Source organism: Fragaria vesca, linkage group LG3 (assembly GCF_000184155.1).
Source record: "Fragaria vesca subsp. vesca linkage group LG3, FraVesHawaii_1.0, whole genome shotgun sequence".
Classification (NCBI taxonomy): Eukaryota; Viridiplantae; Streptophyta; class Magnoliopsida; order Rosales; family Rosaceae; genus Fragaria; species Fragaria vesca.
The window spans coordinates 24,197,896-24,218,359 of record NC_020493.1 but is presented as its reverse complement, the minus strand read 5'-3'; the positions used below and the strand labels follow the sequence as shown (position 1 = coordinate 24,218,359).

Sequence of the window (20,464 nt, the reverse complement as noted above, 5' to 3'; positions counted from 1 at the left end):
ATAGACTTTTTAAAAAGTTAATTGATTAAAATAAGTCCGTATGAATCCAAATACAATACACCCCCCTAAAATTCATCCCTATCAAGAAAAAAAAACAACAACAACACGACTAGCTCAACTCATTCTACGGTTCTTTATGGTGTTCTAATTGACTCGTATGTTTGTATTGTTTCATCCTTCATCGTCTCCGATATAAAGTTCATCACTAATTAAAGAGGATACAAGAGAAATGAGCTATATATGCAACGGGGACCTTTTGCATGTGAAAGTGTTCTCGATCATTATATAATGGTGGAGGACCCGATCGATTATAAGTGAGCTAGTAAGTTCGTACTTGTTACATTTGCAATTTTTCAGTAACACATTAACACAGGCGTCATATAATGGGCTCGAGCTCCTTACATATGTAGATAGAGCTCTCTTGTTGCTATGTAGCTAGCTAGGTCAAGGTAGGTGCCAGACACACATAACAACTTCGAATTTGTGACGTTTTGATGCTCGTAAAATTCAAAGATTTTATGCGGCATTGGAGGTTCGCTCATCATATTCCAGGTTGACTGGTTAAGTGAGCTAGCGTGCTGCTTTTAGTTCTTGCCGGGACTTGAATTGGGATCGAGTTCTTCTCGATCAGTTTAGGCTGTTTAGCCCTGAGATATATAGAAGCAGATTGTAGGTTATACGTACCAACTTTCTGAAATCCACTTCTTATGGAAGCAGTATTCACGTACCGTTCTGAAGTATTCTAGCATATATATATGCATCGTGTAAATTATATTTAGGGAAGTGGGAACTTCAATTATAAGCGGATGGTTGTTGCTTCTGAAGTTCTGATCGATCATTATAACAAGTTAACAAACATCTTGTATATTATACCAACCCCATTAATGATATGATGTTGATGATCATTGATCAATATAAGAAGACGATCCATAGTAGAGCATGTTAGTTCTACGAGTGCTCGATCACTAGCTAGTTCCTATACCTAGCTATAATAATACTCCAATAATTGAATGTGTAATTTCACTCATTATGAATATAGTTTACACATTACACTTAAAATAAAAGGTAGTGATTTATATTTGGTCTAGGCGTACAATTATTCGAACAAAATGTCTGTAGATGTCTCGAGTTGAACATTCGTTTTTATGTTCAAATATCAAACAAAAACATAATGTCTATATTAACATGTTGACCATAGTTCTTTCCCCCCATCCTAAACTGCCAGTCTGCAACCCAATAGCCTATCGACCCTGATTCATGACCAACTTACGTACCAAGCAAATGGATTACGTTACAAAACTATTCTGTTACAAAAATATAAATCAGGGCCTTGCAACTAGCTAGTATAACGTCAATTATATGATATAGTCTCAGGGAGCGGTTATGCCTTGTTGTGTGTGAAAATGGTGACCCGAGAAAAAAACCCGTGAAGGAGAAAACAAGAGGGAGCAGAATCACTCGCATGAAGATCTCTATATATAGATGACTCATGACTGACTGGTGGAGCTAGCCGACGTCTGTGTCTGTGTGTGTGTGGATTAAATTAATTATATACAGCAGGCACTAGAGCACAAGTGCAGAGATCGATATCGATGGTGTCGTGTAGAGGAGACTTGCTACTGTAGATTCTGCTGAAAAAGAATTCCCCACCGTCACCGGCCCACTTTCTTGACCTTTGTTGTTGTTCAGTTTTCGTTGTAGTCATACTCATAGTCATGTACATGCAAGCATGGCTGGACTTTGATAGCAACAAACCCAGAAACAGACACCAGAATATAATGAGAGTATATCACTCATTATCTTCTCTGAAAGAGACGCCCCCTTTTAGCTATATCTATATATTACTATATATACGAATTATATATAATCTGTTACGTATTGATTGGTGTGATAATTGCAGATCGAATATATAGATATACATAACACGTACGTACGTCTAGCAGCTAGCTAGGGTTTAATATTTTGGATTACATAGGACCAGAATTTAAGAATTAGTGCTATTTCCTGTGATTAGAACAAGAATTTGGATAAGTCCTGCTGGTTTATTAATAGGATCATCATTGAAATCGTCACGATCATATGGCACTATATTAATTATTCCATGCTATTCTGAACCAAAAATAAATAAATACAGGAAATGTTAAGCCAAACAATTTAGCTAATATTGTTTTCCAAATATATATATATATATATGACAAGAAATATTTGTCCAATTTGATTGTATGTAGTATAGCGTCTAATTCAGAATTGCGTGTCGAAGAAAAATCATTTCGGTCATCACCGATCCTCGTTTGTTTCTTGTTTTTTGGATTAGGTTTCAAGCTTTTTGCAGTCTAGTATATTTGGACCGGTAATCCACCAGGGTTGCATGACTACTCGATCGTGTCAACTGTGGGAAATGGCTGATCGATTACTCAATTCTAGTTAGTAATTCAATGTGTAAGTTTGTCACATCCCTAATGAATTCTAGATGTTCTGAACACATATATCTTCGTCGTTCTTACATAGATATTTGATAGTAGTTTACAAGCTTGAATGCATCATGATGATCAATATTACCATTCCTTTCCAATTAGTTTCTTTGCTTCTATTCGTAATTAATATTCTTCCCAATGTTAATGTCTTCCTACTGGATGTGCGTCCCTTAGCTTAAAATGCAGAACCACTAATTTTAGAGCGTACGTAGTCAATTGATCTTGACATAATGCTGAAAACCTTTGGTTTGATGACATATATAACCAACAAATTAAAGTTTTAGTATTGTATATATCTAAGTAGAAGATCATGTTGATCTTAATTCCTTTGTTTGTTCACATCATTGTTGGGAGTTTGGTAGAAATGATAAACAGCATAATGGATGCTCATAGCTCATAGCTCATTGCTCATAGTGGAAAACTATGTTTTGGGCGGTGCAGGCGTGTGGGGTTAATTAGGAACATAAAATGGTCCAACCCAACTGGCAAAACCACCACACTAGCCAGTCATAATGGTGGCTCATATGTATCAACGTTACACACCATTAGACAAGTGATTCTTCCACACTATAGAGGACAATTGGAACCACGTACATTAGTCATTGAAGGCATACTTTTTACAAAATATTAATCAATTAGAGCAAGTCGATTCTCATAAACATTAATTTAATTTAGCTCTATCCCATAAACTATATTTTCCTGGTATAAAAATACGTTGCTTGTCTGAATGGATAATTTATATAATTTTCAATCTGTAACTATAGACATCACTCAAATTAGTTCTCACCAAGCTAAATTCGATTATTCATGCAGGGGCAATTGAGCAAACGACCATGCCAAAACCAATTGCTAACCACTTTTAGCAAAATAATGTGCTAAGGTTCCAACCACTTAGAATTGATATGTATCTGAATTGACAACATCTGTCATTCTGTCTTTAATTTGGTATAATATTTCATTACTAAACTGAGAAAGTTGACTTCACTCATAAATCAATTTGGCTACATCAGGCACTATGATGATCCAATCGTCCTTGCTGTAAAAGCAATGGTGATTAAGAATACATTTGCATTCGAGTAGTGCATAATGATAAGTTGGTGCAGAGCTAGAAGTGGTAAAGATTTCGATTTGAGTGGTAGGTATGTATTCATTAGATCCTTTTACAAATTTGGCGAATCGAATGAATTGGGTTATAACGACATTAATGACGTTTTGGTGCCACATTATGGAAACTATAGAGATTTTCGTTGTGATCACATGCCTCATGGGTTGCATAGGTAACCATGTAAGAGTAAAACTCAAATGAAAGAAATTCTCGGTTTCATCACACTCTGCTGGCAGTGGCGTAGCCAGAAACCACAAGTAGAAGGGTCAAGAGTTTAAACAATAATGCCACACAAAATAAAAATATAATTTTTATTGAATAATATAAAAACTTATAAATCATTAAAATACTTTGAAAACAAAAGCTAAATAAAATAACAAATCTCCCTAAAGTAATTATAATTGTCCTCGACGATTGCTCATATTTTGAAATTTTGGAGGAGCTTCAGATGGAGTCGACTGTTTTGCTGCTTTTATCTTACGATACTTTTCAAATAAAACTAAAACATCCATAATTGCAAGTTTTTAATTATGAAGGTTGTCGACGACATGGAAAAATTTATTGAAGGATAACAAAAGGAAATACGTAAAGAAGCGATTAAAACTGTTTATATAGAGGTGCACGAGAAATCAATCACAATAATTGATTGATTAGGAAAATATATTAATTAAAAAGACAAAAAAAAGAAAAAGACTAGGAATATGTTTTAATTGTAATATTAAAAGGAGATGCAATCAATCATTGATTCGGATTAGAAACCTATATTAAAAAAAAAATAAGAGAACCACACGTAACAAACACACTTGAGGAGTTGAACACTCCTCTGTCCAAATTGATTGTTGTAATTAATATTTTATATGCCAAACTTTTCTTTAATTAGTTAGAATGGTCAAAATAGTGCCAATATCACATTTCAACTGACAAATTAGATAACAATATAACCTAATAAAAAAATGTGAAGGAGGTCAGCTGAACCCCTTGACCTCCCCTTCCCTACGCCCCTGTCTGCTGGTGTCGTGTTTTGGACTTCCGGTTGGTTTTTGCGTCTGTTATTTGTTCCCACTGTGTTCCTGTGTTCGCGTTTGTGTCTATGTCGAGTTCCGGCTGTGTCTGACAGCGTCCCGACAACATGGATGGCGTTGTCCTGCTTCAGATTAACTTGTTTCAGGTTCATCAATTTGCCCATATTGGTTTTTCTTAATTGTGCTTTGACTCAAGTCCATATTAAACGTTATGACTTCATACTTTTGGAATCGCATAATTACTTACATTTATGGGCTTGTTTTCTGTGAACAATCTGATTTCTTCTGTGAAATCCTGTGAACATGGTTTTTTGATTACTAGTCCGGTGTCATCAGATTGCTCCAAGTTTTTAATTCTATGTAATCTTCGTATTCATTAATGAAGATATCTTTTGATAAAAAAAATAATAATTAAAAACTTTGGGTGTAGATATTGGGGTTGTCCCGTAATATTCCTTGGGCTGTCGTGAATATGAACGTATGAAACTTAAAACTAAAAGCCCAAAACCACAGCACCAATCATTTCTCAGGCCGAACCTGTCGATCAAAAACACTTTTGAGGAAGCTCAGTTCAGCTCCCAAACAATGGCGACCCCAAAGAAAGCCACACCCCCGAAGAAAACCAAAGAAACCAAGAAGCCAAGCACCAAAATCAGCAAACCCAGCAGCACCCAGAAGAAAGAAGACAACAAAACCAAAAAGAAAACCAGCAATGGCACCGCCGCGGCTGCGAAATCCCCGAGCTCAAAGTCTCAGAAGAGCAGAGCGCAAAATGGGGCCAAAACTACGAAACCACCCACCCCGAAATCCAAGCAGAACGGAAAGCGAGTCAAAGAGGAAGAGGTCGACGAGAAAGAGGATGTGAAGTCTTATACTTTTCCGATGGAGCGGGTTAAGAGGATTGTAAGGGAAGATGATTCCGACTTGCGCATTAGCTCTGACGCCGTTTTTCTAATCAACAAAGCCACCGTAATGCTCCGCCTCTTTGTTCTCGAATTGGGTTCTCTAAGCTTTGTTTTGTTTTGGGTTGTTTTTTTATAATTGGTTTTGATCTTTTGTTGCAGGAGAAGTTTCTGGAGAAGTTTTCTGAAGATGCCCATAAATGTTGTGTTAGGGATCGCAAGAAGGCTCTTGCTTACAAGCACCTATGTGAGTTTTCTTTAACTTTTATGTGTTCGGAATCATGTACATTGTCCAGGGTGATTGTATTTTCATATGTACTGAGCATTTGGAGCAAATGGCATCAATTTTAGGTCTGTGATTGATGAAGATCAGCTTTCATAGGATTGTGGAATTGATTTTAGGTGTATTGTTAGTTTTGGTACTTTTATGATTGGTTAAACCCTATGTTATGCAGATCAATGGTACATCATTCAAATGTTTTGTATCCTTGTGCTCTTGGTTCATTGTGAAGACTAATTTCATTCTTAAAACAGTTGCCAATGATTTAAGGGTCTGTTTCAGAAAATAATTGAAGTTTGAGTTCTCAGGTAGAAACTGAAAGGGGGTTTAGGCCTTACGGTGTATCCCCTTGTCGAGATTAAAGTCTTTCATAGAAGAGTTACCCATTATTTAGGGCTTTGTTTCAGAAAACTTGAAGTACATTATCAGCTAGAAACGGAGGGTCGCCTTACTATCTAATTCGTTTTTGAAATGAAGAGATCCTGTTTGTAAATCTTCATTTTGCTATGAATATTGGATTATTGGTAATGTTTAAAAATGAACTGCCAGCTGAGACTCATTTCCTTTGTCTATTATCAAATGGAGTTAGATTTTATCCAAACAGTGTACAGAATAGGATCTCTCCATTTGAAAAGGAATGAAAGTACTGAGTAGTTAATTGGACTTCAAAATGGCCTCTGACTACATATAATTATCATAGTATATGCCCTTTGTATAGCTGTAGCATTTGTTTCCCTTGTGAGAAAAATGGAAGTTGCCATGCAGCATTATATGTATCTATGTCTCCCAGTAAAGCAAGTATTTGGCAGACCATATCAGAACCAAGTCTTTGGAAGTTATTTGTTTCCACCTAGGTCTTACTAATACTTTCTTTCTAAAATATCAACGTCCAGAACTTATTGACAGATGAGTTCTCATCTCAGAGTACTAGACTGGATTTTCACATAGTATTTGCCTACTACTGATATCAATTTCCTTTCCTTTTTCTGATCTCTAATTTACATGAAGTTATGGTAATTTCTGTCGTATAATGTCTTTTCTTTGTGTTTCAGCCTCAGTCGTTGGCAAAATGAAGAGATATGAGTTTCTTTCAGGTATCTTTTAGTCTTCCACTGACTGCTTATGTAACTCATATATGATATTTACCCTGTCTTAGTTTATGCGTTTATGCTGTCTGATGCAAACGACTATCTATGCAGATTTTGTTCCTGAGAAAATAAAAGCCGGGGATGCATTGGCAAAGAGAAAACAAGTTCAAGACGGAACAAGCTAGGAGTTGCAGAACATGACGAGTGGAGACTACTGACAAGTTGAAAATTTTCACCTGTGTTGTATGCATTTGTTGTATACATGTTCAAATGTATTAAGCTTGCATAGGTTCATATCTTGAATCATGCACCTTTTTGGTTGGAAGATCAAAATTTGCTCTACTACAGAAAGTTCGGTTTTAGGATGTTTTCAGTTAGATGGATCATAGAAGATGCTGGTGGAAGAGCAGTCGATGTGTAATTGTAGGTGGTTGATTGTGGAACCAGCTCATTTCTCTTGTGCACTCTCCAGCACCCGTTTCTTGGGGCCGTGGTTGGTGTTTTGCCAGTGACCACTATGTAGTTGTTTTCATGTTTGCTTTGCCATGTATGCCTGGTCTTTCAAATCCAGACATAGTAACAGAGTGCTTCAACTTCACTTGGGCATAACCTAGTTGACTAGGCGGACAAGCCAGCCATTGCTATGCCATTGTGCAAAGTCCGCCTCCTGAGTTTGATCACAAAGTAGTGTATCATATATTTCCGATTTTCCTATTTCGTATCGATTTTTGTAATATTATGTAGTATATAATTGGTTAGCCCTTAGTGTTTGATCTATATCCATATCAATTGAATCATCCGGTTTGCGAATTTTCAGTAGTTTGGGTTCTCAAATTTGACATCTTTTACCTCCTACTCGATTAGACAATAAGCATAAGATGTGTCGGATTGAATTAGCTTTAGTCCCTAGATGCTAAGGAGTTCCAAATCCTAATTGGACATGCTCGAGATCATGATTCTTTCTTTCCCAAATAAAACGAGAATTGGATGGTTGATGGTTCAGGAAGACCGGAAGTTCTAAACCAGATTACCAAATCCTAGCTGTTCCAGTCAAAGGCACCAAATGCATGAATGAAAACTTGAGCTCTCTTTGAGATCTAAACTTGCCTATAAATACATGGTGGCTCCTCAGTCTTCAACACCCTCCACAGAACACCCACCTTTACACCAGCGCCCATCTCTCTCTTTTAGAAGCTGTAGGTGAGAATTGGAGTGAACTAAACAAAATCACCCATAAACGGGCAAAAATTTGTTTAGTTTCTTCCAATATCTCATCTCCAACATCTAAACTAAAATCCTCAATTATTTTTCTATTTAGAACTCGTATGTGAGAATTGGAGACTAAACCAAAGTTAACCTTTGGAGAGGGAGTAATTAGTTTAGTCTCCAATATCTCATCTCCGACATCTAAACTAAAACTCCCAAAATATTCTTTTCTTTCTTTAAGTCATATGTGAGAATTGGAAGGAATAAACAAAATTAATATTGAATAAGAAGTATTTTGTTTAATTTCATCTAAAGTAATACAACGGGTTACTTGTTCAAGCTCTTTTAGAAACCGTATGTAAGAATTGGAGGAAACTAAACACAACTTTACCTTAAGATAAAAGATATTTGTTTAGTTTCCTTCAATATCTTATTTCCGGCATCTAAAGTTAAATTTGTAGGTATTTGGAAGTCGTACATAAGAGTTGGAAGAAGCTAAATAAAATTATGCATTTAGATCTTAATTTCCTCCAATATCTTATTTCCGGCATTCAAATCTACATAATTCAAGATTCATAAGCATTTCGAAGTCGTAAGTAAGAATTGGAGGAAACTAAACATATTTACCTTGAATGAATAGTAAATTGTTTAGTTTCCTCCAATAACTTATCTCCCACTTCATGCTCATCTAGAACTGCCAAGTACCAAAATTTAAAGTCCCTATTTGTTCCTTCATCTAGAAGTTGTATGCAAGAGTTGGTGGGTACCAAACAAATTGGCACATTACCAACTTGTTTGGTTTCCTCCAATGTCTCGTCTCCAACTTCTAGAGTTCACTCTCAGTGACACAAATGCTCTGCAATCTAATATCAAGTATTCTATTTGAGTGATTGTTTATAGTACAATACAATCGAATATCACACCACTGTTCCTCTCATTTTATGATCAGACAATAATTCCAAAAAAGAAAGAAAACAGTAACAACAGTAGCAAACGCTACACAAAAACTGATTCTCAAACTTGTTCAACGAAAAAAAAAGCTGATTCTCAGAAATGAATTTGAAAATATTTCGGCCCTGCAGGCACAAAATAACAGCCCTTTATGTGCATGTATTTTCCTTTCGTCATATAGATTATTTTCTTAGTCACCATTAACCGAAAAATATGTGAGTTGTAAGTTGTGAACCTACCCTTCAAAGTTCCTAGAACCACTTCACCAGTCCCCATATATATATGGTTACTACAATTATAACATGTGCATCTCTCTCTCACTCTCTACAGTTGTTACCATTGAGCTAGATTAATACCTATGTGCATAGTCATCGACTGAAACAAACTCTGACCTGGCATATGCATACATATCACAATCTGAAGGAAACAAGTGAGTTGAAGTGCCGTAATTACAGGTTGAAACTGTGATTCAGCTCTACGGAAGGTATCGATTGCTTTTTGAGAAGTCTTTATAACTATAGGCACCACCTTTGCCTGTCGATGGCTGTTGCTCCTTTGAAGAAGCACCTAGAAGAGCTTGTGAGTTGTTTGACTTACTTTCAGGCAAGGGGTAACCCCTCAATGATTCTGAGTAACCTTTTCCTGTCGGTGCTAGTTGCTCCCTAGAACTAGCACCTGGCAGAGCTTCTGAGTTGTTGGATTTACTTTCGGGTTCGCCTGGTCTCATCCAAATTTTTACATGCCCTTCCCAAGATGCAGTAAGAATAGCTTCCTGGGTAAAAGCTAAGCTAGACAAGGGCTCGGTATGAACACAGTGAGCCACTAGTGGGGAGAGCTTGGGAACATCCCGCATGCTTGGAGCAGGTTGGAGAGTGCCAACCGGGTAACTGCTGTCCCAATGGGATGACTGGCTACCAGTGCTGAATGTTGGCGACCCACCAACTGAACACCGGCGAAGCGGCACTACGATCTCATCCATGGAGAGGTCCCAGAGAAGCAACTTCGTGTCCTGTGAACATGCATATAAGTAGGGAAGTAGCAAAAACGAAAACAAACACAATATTTCATGGAAAGATTTAACATGCAAAAAAGTAAATTATCAACCAGTCACTTTATGCTACAAGTGCTGATCAAATAATTTCTTCTACAAATTTCAAGTCTTGCCATCACTCACCAGTCTTGCAGGGAAAAAATAAGAGAATAAGCAGCTTAGGTGTGCGAAAGAATGGAAGTTAGTTAACATCCAGAAGGCTGATTAACATAAATCTTTCCATAGTTTAATTTGCTATATCTGTCATTGATCTTATCTTTTGAGAGAGATCGGGAAAAAGAAAATACCTGACCAACAGAGCCAAAACGATAAACAAGATTTTCTTCTGTGCCATCTGAAGTTGGTGATGACCAATGCAAGTCAAAAGCCACACCACTAACCTGCGAACATCAAAGCTAACAGGTGTAAATCTCCTTGAATTATGCTAAATCAAAGCTTAAACGTACTCATACAGTTCTAATGAAACTGTACCCATGAGTTATGTCCTTCACCCCAAGCTACCACCTTCCTATCTTCCATACTCCATACTGTAACAAGATCATCTTCCCCTCCGGTTAAAACATATTTTCCATCCGGACTGAGAAGAAACACATAAACATTCATTATGAAGAATAGTAGTATGATGCACTGCACGACATGCAAGGCTTGACCAAGAAACAAGCATGTAGCAATGGAAGAGAAGTATAAAAAAAAAAAAAAAATAAACTAACCTCCAAGCACAACACAGAAGAGAACCATAATAACTCTTGCCACCACCTATCAGTTGTTCTTTTGAGTAGTCAAATACTCGTAAGTACCCTACATATAAGACCTACTATCAGCATGATCTAACAAATGCACTGACCCATAACAAGCCTACCAGTTTGACAATTACCGTCTCTACCAACTGTCGCCAAATACGTCCCATCTGGAGAGTAAACAATGCTGTTTATTGAACCTTCACAAATATGCCATCTGGAAATTGGATTACTCTGCAGGTAAAACATACAAACACTACTATAAGTAAGGCATACATTTGTATTTTTGAAAATAAGATTTAGGAAATAACAAAAGTTCCTATAGTGAACAGCCAACTTGCAGAATCTACATCAGAGTATTGCAGAAGCAGTCAAAACAAGAATGTAACTAATGTTATTCTCAATCAGCAGCAGCATTATTAATATGAAGTGAGATTTTTGAACTTGGTTGTGTAACAATGAAATACTTCATACATGCAAAGAAATATGGAAGTAGTGATATTACCTTACTGGATCTTGCATGATACACTGAAAACTGAGTAGGATCCTTTATAACTGGGAAAGAAGTATCAGCGGTACTATCCTTGCCCTAAAACAGATTAAATAGACTTCAGTACATGTAGTAGAGCAAGAAAGCAGGAAAACCAGGCATAAAAGGGGTGAAAAAATATATTACCAAAGCACAGAACAATAAGGCTCACCTTCTCATACTCGTATAAGTTTCCATCAGCATGAGCAGCAATAAAAGTACCATTGCCTTTAGGTACCCATGCAATACTGGTACAGCGACTGTTAAAAACAAATAGTTAGTTTTCATATTGGCAACACAATTCTTTGCATTACTTCCCCTAATTACATCGGGAAATGATCAGTTCTCCTAGATTGTTTGAATCTAAGGTACGAAATGACACTGCACAACATGGTTACATGGAACTTCCACTCCACTTATGGAACAAGTTGTAACATTTGCATTACCCTTGTGCCATAGATATTACAATTCATTTGTAACACTATCAAGACTATAACTACCAGACTGCAGCATAGTTGATACACTCGATTCTCTATACAAAGGAACAACAATAAGCTTATAGATGGAAAGAACTATGCTTGCCTGGTATTCACAGAACCCTCTTTGTTATAATGCAGGGCACCAACAAGCTTCTTCCCAGAATCTTGCAATTGCTGTCTCAAAGACGCCGAATAAACTACAAACAACCCACACCACACAGTTAGTTAACCAAGTCAAGAACAAAGCCTCATCTTCCAATACAATTCATATCACACACAAAACTGCAAAGAAACTCTTACTATCTCCAGAGCTCAATCCAATAAGCAAGTCATGCCCATCCTTGGCTTCCGAATCAAACGCGTGACACACCGGATTTGAATTGCTAAAATGCAACATTTTAATAGGATCCTTCACACGAAATTCACCCAAATTACACAAACCTCCTAATTCAAACACACAAACTCTTTAAAAAAACACACCGAAACTTTTACCTTATCAGGCGAATTGAGATCACAGATGTAGATACTATCTCCAACATTGAACACCAAAAACGATCCTTTACCGCCGTGGCTGGAACTCGGCGACGAGTGGGCCCCATACCCATTAGACCCAAGTCCTCCAAAATGAGAACTCCTACTACTCCCATTACTCGCTCTACTACTACTCCCACCGCTCAGATAACTCAACGCCTTGCTCCCATTCCCAGCAAGCAGCCTCGCCGCCGCGTGGCGCACACTGCCGCTGGCGATGTTTCCGGGAACGGGCCCCACCGCCGCGGAGTTGGGCCTGTCCTTGAGCTGGGCCAGCGTCACCTAAAAATCCACGACCAAACACTGATACTAATTCCGAGTCAACAGATAGGGGTCGAAACCTTAAAGAATCGAGAAAAAATTGGAGAAAAACGCGGTTACCTGGGAGATTGTCTTGGCGTAGGAATAGGGGAGGAGATTCGCCGGCCGGGTCTTCTCAGAGTGGAGCTTGTACCGGCCCTCCGGGGTCTTGAAATACGCCTTTATGAGGGACTGGGTCGATGAAGACGACGTAGTTGCCCCGCCGCCGCCGCCCGACGATGTCGTGACGGCGGACGAGGACGACGTTAGATTGACGCCGTTTTTGGTGCTGGCGCTGCTGTAGCCGTTGTTCATGTACATGGTTTTTGTCGGGGACTGTGTTTCTTTTTGACTGGTTTTTTTTTTTTTTTTTCTAGTTTCTCGGAGTGGGGCTTTTTGTTCGTGTGGGAGGAGATGTGGGGGGAGAGAGAGAGATCGGGTGTGACACGCTGTATTGGGGGCTCCGGTGGGAGTTTGGAAGTGTTTGGGGAAGTGTGGGGTCCAGGGACTTGGTCTTTGGGTTCTGGAAGAAGGGAGTTGACTCTGGAGGTTGGACTTCTGGGAGGGTAATGGTCAGCATTGCCGACGGTAGGGGTTGGGCCACGTGTGCGCTTGTGAAAAATTGAAAAAGATGTGGCGTGCTGAAAATATCACTTAATAAGTGGGAGGTTCTAAGTTCGACTTACGACAGACAAGTTGTCGCATTTGAGTTGTTTACCCGGTCAAATATATATATATATATATATATATATGGATAAAAAAAGAAGAAGTTAGAGTCCAAAATGAAGGATCTAACATCACAATTTAATAGGTTTTTGTCTTTCGGATGATGAAAAAATGAAAAAGCTACAAGAACGAATGAAAAAAAATTCAAATTTAGTAGGCTTTGTACCCTTTGACCCAAAACTATGAGGGGATGCATTCTTTGTTCATTATTTATTATAACAATAAAGATTGAGTTTGGATCGATGCAGCCATTCAAACTAGTTTGGATGCCTGATTTTCATCCGGTGTATAGTATACTTGATCATCTCATTGTGTGAGATATAAAACTTTCTCTCTTGCTGTTTCGTCACTAGAATCCCCATGGTATAGCTTCTTTGCTAATACTATTGGTATCTTTCAGCATATAGATAAGGCTATTCTCAATCGTAAAACCTTTGTCTTATCAAGAGTTTGTGTCCAAATGTGTATGTTGTGTTCGTAGCCGACGAAACGCTCAACAGTCCAACGATCTGCGTTCCAGATCGGACGAACCCAATCGCGGTGCGTTCGCGACCCCGATCGCTAAACCCAGCGTTCCCCCTGACCAAAGTATAATGAAGTCCCAGTTAGACTAATCCAGAAAAACTGTAGATGAAATCCAGTATTAGAGAACCCAAAGAGAGAAAACAGGGAATAACTGCTGAGATCTCTCTTGAGCAGTATGCGGCTTTACACCATTTTCTTGGGTTTAGCCTCCCTTCTCTCTTTTTTGTTAATGATTTATCCTCTTCCTTTTCCGGAAGAGATTATTATTACTTTCAAAACAAACAAAGGATAATGGTAATTTTATGTTATTTATAAGTTTACCTCTTTATCTTTTCTTAATAATGTGGTTTTCATAGTGTTTCTACAAGGGTTAGTCATGTAAAAATGATTTATCATATTTAATTTATTTTTAATTAAATATTAACTATATATTCTGACGTACCGCGTTTTTAAAGACTAGCGAATCGCGTATTCGTACCGCAACGTTCCACGTTTCTGGCAACATTGGCCTCGTGTTATTCATGCTTTGCCTGATCCTCGGGCTGATGTTAATGATCTTATCTTTCTGCATTACGAAACTATTCTGGGCTACTCTTGCTTTTATTGTGGTCATGTCGAACATCCTCTTGGTTTCCTAGAACATGTTGAAGATCAATGTTTTATTCGTTTCAAGAAATATCTAGAAAAGGGTAAAATGAGGCCAGCTAATGCAGAGTATGATGAAAGAAAATATGAATTTGTTTTCGAAGGAAAGATGTTAGTTTTCCCTGGTGCTTGACTGCTTGTGTTATGACATGTCAACAATTTGCAAATTTTGAAGAACCCTAATCGCACTTTTGTGCACCAAACAGGGCTATAATTTAGCTGATTCACATAATGAGGGTGGTTGGCAGCCAGCATCGAAAAGACGTAATCGGCGTGCTCTGAGAGGACGCAGACGTCCTGGACTCAGTATAGTCTCTTTCATAATAGAGATTATCTTCTTCGCGATCGTGAGCGTGCTGATCCTCATGTGCTACTCCAGGCGCTTCAGACCTTGCTTCTCCTTTTTGTAGTGAGCTTAACATGAAAAATGAGAATACTGAACCTGTTTTCCAGATGGGACCTTCAAAAGATGTTCATTCCTTAATTACGGTAGTGTTCGTTCATTCATTCAAAGGATGCACATGATGGTCTCCAAAAGCTCCAACACTGGCTGGATAGAGTTGAGGTGTTGTGAAAACTAATGTTGGATATTCTTCCAAGGTGATTTCACATAACTACCGTTTTTCGTCTCCTCCAGATTCTATTGATAATACGAATGGCTCTAATTTTTCAAAGGCTCTAGAATTGCTGAATGAAAATTTATAACTTTTGGTCACAAGCTCTGATCTTACGACTCTGATTAATTTTGTTATTATTTTGCCTATAATTCTTTTTATCTTGGCCAGTATGTTCTGAATGATTTTTTATGGAACTCTTGTTAAGGTTGTGTGTAATTAATGTGGTTGATATAATGTCTGATCGCAACCGCAACCTTACTTCTAAAGATGATTTCAGCTTGCGCTTTCTGATCCCATGCTACCTAGTCAAGAGGAACTGAACCAAGCTGTCACCAGTCCTTACCGTAGTCCCAAAAAGAGGACTCAAGATGTGGATATGATGTTATCATGACTCGAGCTCTCCTTAAAACTCCAAAAATAGAGCGGGGATCATGGAATTGTTGAGGGGCCTCTAAGGATGGTTTTTGAGTCAGGCACACTACATTTTGTTAAGTTGCATAAGTTAGATATTATATTTTCTTTTTGTGATATACAAGACTTTCACAAAGACGTACGTAGATGCTAATCTTGTACCTCTTTCATTTTAATCAGCATGCATGCAGTAATTGGCAATCCTGGTCAATACGGAGGTCTGATCCTTTTATGGATAATGATTTTGTTTTGTGGCAGCCCGGAAGGGGGGTCATTCACAAAGCAGTGACCCTAAATTAATGAGAAACTGACACGTTAGAAGACATTATCAGAAGAAAGGCTTTAGCCGACGAAAATAAAAAAACCAGGCTGACGAATCATTTTTTCGTGGGCTAATTTATATTTTTGTCGACTATGGTTAATTTTAGCCGACGAAAATTTCGTCGGCGAAAGAATTTATTTCGTCGGCTAAAGTTCACAGACTATAGCCGACGACGTTAAACATTCTTTAGCCGACGAAATTAAAATTTCGTCGGCTAAAGTGCATTATATTTACAGATCTGAACAGCAGCTCATCTGGGAAAAAAAACGGGAGAAGAAAAAACGGGAGAAAAAGTTGGAGTGTTGTCGAAATCTGTCCATAATTAGTTTGTGGAGCTATATATAGGTACGTACATGTGTATATATGTTGATTTTGAGTTTTATTTGAGTTGATCGATTTTGAGTGTGATTGAATTGATAGATTTTGAGTACGTTGGATATGTATATATATATGTGTTGATCGATTTGGTTGATGATTTGATAATATATATGAAGTTGTTGTTAATAAGTAGTAGATATATATATATATATGTTAATTAATTTATAATATTGTGTTGATGGTATGAAGTTGTTGATGATATGAGTTGATGATGTATTTTGTGATGATGTTGATATAGATAATATTGTTATGTAATTATTAAGTATATATATATATGTGTGTTAATTAATTTGTTATCAATTAGTTGTAGTACGTAGAATATATACTAAATGAATTGAAATTTTATATATGGCATAAAATTTAATTAATATATGGCGTTATACATATATATTTTTTTATATTTTCAGGATATGGATAAGAGTTGGATTTCGCTTCCAAAATGGGACAAAAGATATGGTAAAAGAGTTATGAGTTTTCTGGAATATGCGCTGGCTAATGCTAACGGGAATACAATTTTCTATTGCCCATGCACGAAATGTCAGTGTCGCAGCGATATGCATCGATTTGCGATTGACAAAATATGGCAGCACCTGAAGAGTAACTGGTTTTGGGAGAAGTACACATGTTGGTTATATCATGGTGAAACATCATCAGGGGGTCCGCATGATCATGGGCAATTTTCTGAGACGGCCAGTACATCCAACGATCCAACAACGGTTTTCATCAACGACATGTTTCCTTATGAGAGCGGTGTATGCGCTTAAGGACAGTATATACCTGACCCGGTGCAGCCCTTCCCTAGAGCTGTCAACACTGTTGGTATTGACAAGTACAACAAACTGCTTGCTTTCCAACAGACCCCTGTGTACCCCGGTTGTCAGAAGACCGTTCTTGAAAGTGTGATGGACGTAATGAAGATTAAAGTTGAGACAAAATCGACCGTGAAGGCTGTTGATGATTATCTACAGTACACTGCTTCGATGCTGCCCCACAGTCATCGTCTTCCTACCACTCATCATAAGGTCCGATGTATCCTGAAAGATCTTGGGCTTTCCTACATCAAGATCCATGCATGCAGATATGACTACGTTCTCTTCTGGGGTAAAGATCCAGAAGGGAATGACCTTGGTGGTCTTGACGCATGTCCAGTATGTCACACTAACAGGTATAAGTTGACTCCTGCAGGCGATAGGAAACCTGTGAAGGTACTTCTGTATTTCCCGTTGAGGGATAGGCTGGAGCGGTTGTATATGTCTTCACACACGGTCGAAGCTATGAGATGGCACGCTGATAGGAAATTGCATGACGAAGATACCCTTATACACCCTGCTGACGGGGAGGCTTGGAAGCATATAGACAAAGAGTTTCCTCATTTTGCGTTAGAGGTCCGAAATGTGAGGCTTAGGCTCTCATCCGATGAGTTCAACCCTTTTGGCAACATGAGTCTTCATTACAGTGTATGGCCGGTGATTTTGGTACCGTACAACCTTCCTCCATGGATGTGCATGAAGAAGGAAAACAATATGTTGAGTTTGTTGATTCTGGGGCCCGGTTATCCAGGGAAGTGTCTCGATGTGTATTTGAGACCTTTGATTGAAGAGCTTAAGTTTTTGTGAGACGTTGGTCATCCCACTGATGACAAGTACATGCACGAGATGTTCCAGATGCATGTCATGGTTGTTGGTACCATCAGTGATTTTCCTGCTCGTGGGATGTTGTCGGGCAACGTTGTTAGGGGATACAAGGCTTGTCCAGAGTGCCTTAGCGATGAGGGGAGCAGCAGTCATTGCAACAAAATATGCAAATTGGGTCACCGTACTCTCCTTCCATATGATCACGAATGGCGGTTCGATGCACATGCATTTGATGAGACCGTAGAAAACGGGGTGCCTCCCAAAAGATGGACGAGGGAAGAAATTTTAGTAGTGCTTAATGAGTACGATTTTGGGCAGCTCAGCAATCATCCTAATATTGTGGCGGCAATACCTGAATGACACGACATGTACAAATTCTGGACACATAAGAGCATATTCTGGGAACTCCCATACTGGAGTAAGTTGTTGATCATGCACTACCTAAATGTGATGCATGCACATAGAAAAGAATGTTTATGACAGTGTGGTGGGCACAGTGCTAAACTTGGAGGGGAAGACGAAAGACGGTCCTAAAGCACGGATTGATCTAAGAAAAAATGCAATTAAGAAGACATCTGTGGTTGAAAGACGGGAAGAAAAAAATGACTCAAGCTCCTTACGCCGTGAAGCCTGACCAGAAGAACGTAATTTTCAAGTGGATGAGTTGTGTGAAGTATCCTTCAGGCTATGCAGTAAATATAGCCCAGTGTGTGAATTTCCGGGACAATAAGATGTACAGGTTGAAGAGTCATGACTGTCATATCCTACTACAACGTCTCTTCCCTGTTTTCATTCGATCGTTCCTCCCCCGTCTGGTGGTGGAGCCGTTAGTAGCGTTGGCAAGATTCTTCCAGAAGTTATGCACACGGGAAGTGAAAAAATCTAACCTCCGGGAAATGCAAGAGGACATCATTTATATCATGTGTAAATTTGAGAGGATATTTCCTTCAAATTTTTTTGACATCATGCCTCACCTGATGATCCATCTTCCCAAGCAATTGTTGTTTACCGGTCCAGTACACTATACTTGGATGTATCCCATGGAAAGGTACGTTTTTTATACTTGAATTCCTCAATATATATGCATGTTCAATAATCATAACACTTTGCAACTTGATTTATAGGGAACTTGGAGACTACAAAGATTATGTGGGTAATAAATCCGCGCTTGAAGGATGTATAGCTGAAGCATATATTGCGCACGAGGGTGTCACCTACATGAAGTTGTATTTAGGAGCGTTGAAGGAAACTCCGCAAACCATACCGGTAGATGTACCGAAGTTCAATCGTTCCATACTCTCCAGTGATGTTGAAGTTTATGGAATTTTGCCAGACTCCTACAAGTTGCAACCACATGAGCTAGTCATTGCCCACTGGTGGGTATTGATTAACTGTCCAGAAGTTGAATACTGGAAAGACATCCATCTATATTGTCCAGATATTCATGGTGATCTCGAGTACCACAACAGGGAGTTCACAAACTATTTTAGCGGCTGAGTATGTAATTCAATATTTATGTATGTGTTTATGTTTATTGTATAATCATCCATATTTACAGTTGAATGGTTGGTTGCAGATGAATCATATTCAATTTGATGGTCACCCAAATTGGTCGCACGAACTACGACTTCTAGCGATGAAGCCGATAATGTCAAGAGTTTATCCGATGTGCAAGGTGAATGACGTGCAATTTATATGTGAATAGAGAGACAGCAGAAGGAGAACACAGAATTCTGGGGTGATGACGCATGGTGGGCGGAATGGAGTTGACTATTACGGTGTTCTCCATTCAGTGGTGGAACTCGTTTATGGGCAAGGCATGACAGTGCACCTCTTCTAGTGTAGATGATTTGATACTAGGCCACAGAGCATGAAAACCGATCAGTACGGAATATTATCGGTGAACACTGCTACAAGTTGTTACGAAAATGACCCGTTCGTTTTTGCCACACCGGTCAAACAAGTGTTTTATCTTGATGATCTTGCTAAGGGTGACGCGTGGAAAGTAGTCAACCTTGTGCACCCTCGAAACATTTACCGGGCGGCTACACTTGGAGAGGCCGAAAACGAGGAAGAAGATGTTGCTTATCAAGAGCCCAACGCAATAGGTATTCCTAACTCCTCTACCGTTCGCCTTAATAATTTTAAAACGGGTCGTTCAGTGCGAATTCGTGATGAAGAGCCAAGGCTTATTGATGTTGATCCAAATCAAGAAACAGACGAAGACTCTAGCGATGAGGAAATGCAAAGTTTACCAGAAATTAATTCTGACACCGAAGAAAACTCATCGGATGATTCCGATTACGAGCCTTAGTTTTAATTTAGAGGACGTAATACATTAATTTGTAATAAAAAAGATTGTATTACCTTTATAGTTTACATATATATGTTGAATTCATATTTCTGTTATTTTATACGAATTTTGGTGATATATGAATAGGAAGTTAGTATGGTTTACATTAAACCTTCAGTTTTTTAATAAATTTTTTATACTTTAGCCGACGAAATACACCATAATTCGTCAGCCTAAACCATCTTAGCCGACGAATTA

The 20,464-nt window shown here is 38.5% G+C and overlaps 2 pseudogenes across 2 annotated transcripts in view; one reads left to right on the top strand and one right to left on the bottom strand.

The window, feature by feature from the left end:
* LOC101295121 overlaps nt 1-20,464 on the bottom strand; it is a 141,616-nt pseudogene that overhangs the window by 7,513 nt on the left and 113,639 nt on the right. The window contains exons 11-21 of the transcript XR_184393.1: nt 12,737-12,953; nt 12,317-12,637; nt 12,125-12,233; nt 11,928-12,021; nt 11,518-11,605; nt 11,322-11,405; nt 10,954-11,050; nt 10,790-10,877; nt 10,551-10,656; nt 10,367-10,459; nt 9,563-10,037 (exon numbers count right to left, since the gene is read on the bottom strand). The product of XR_184393.1 is annotated as an uncharacterized LOC101295121 (transcript). The remainder of the gene's footprint in view (nt 1-9,562; nt 10,038-10,366; nt 10,460-10,550; nt 10,657-10,789; nt 10,878-10,953; nt 11,051-11,321; nt 11,406-11,517; nt 11,606-11,927; nt 12,022-12,124; nt 12,234-12,316; nt 12,638-12,736; nt 12,954-20,464) is intronic.
* Nucleotides 4,900-7,423, top strand: LOC101312710 (annotated as a pseudogene). The gene is made up of 4 exons (XR_184308.1): nt 4,900-5,570; nt 5,666-5,750; nt 6,836-6,877; nt 6,983-7,423. The product of XR_184308.1 is annotated as an uncharacterized LOC101312710 (transcript).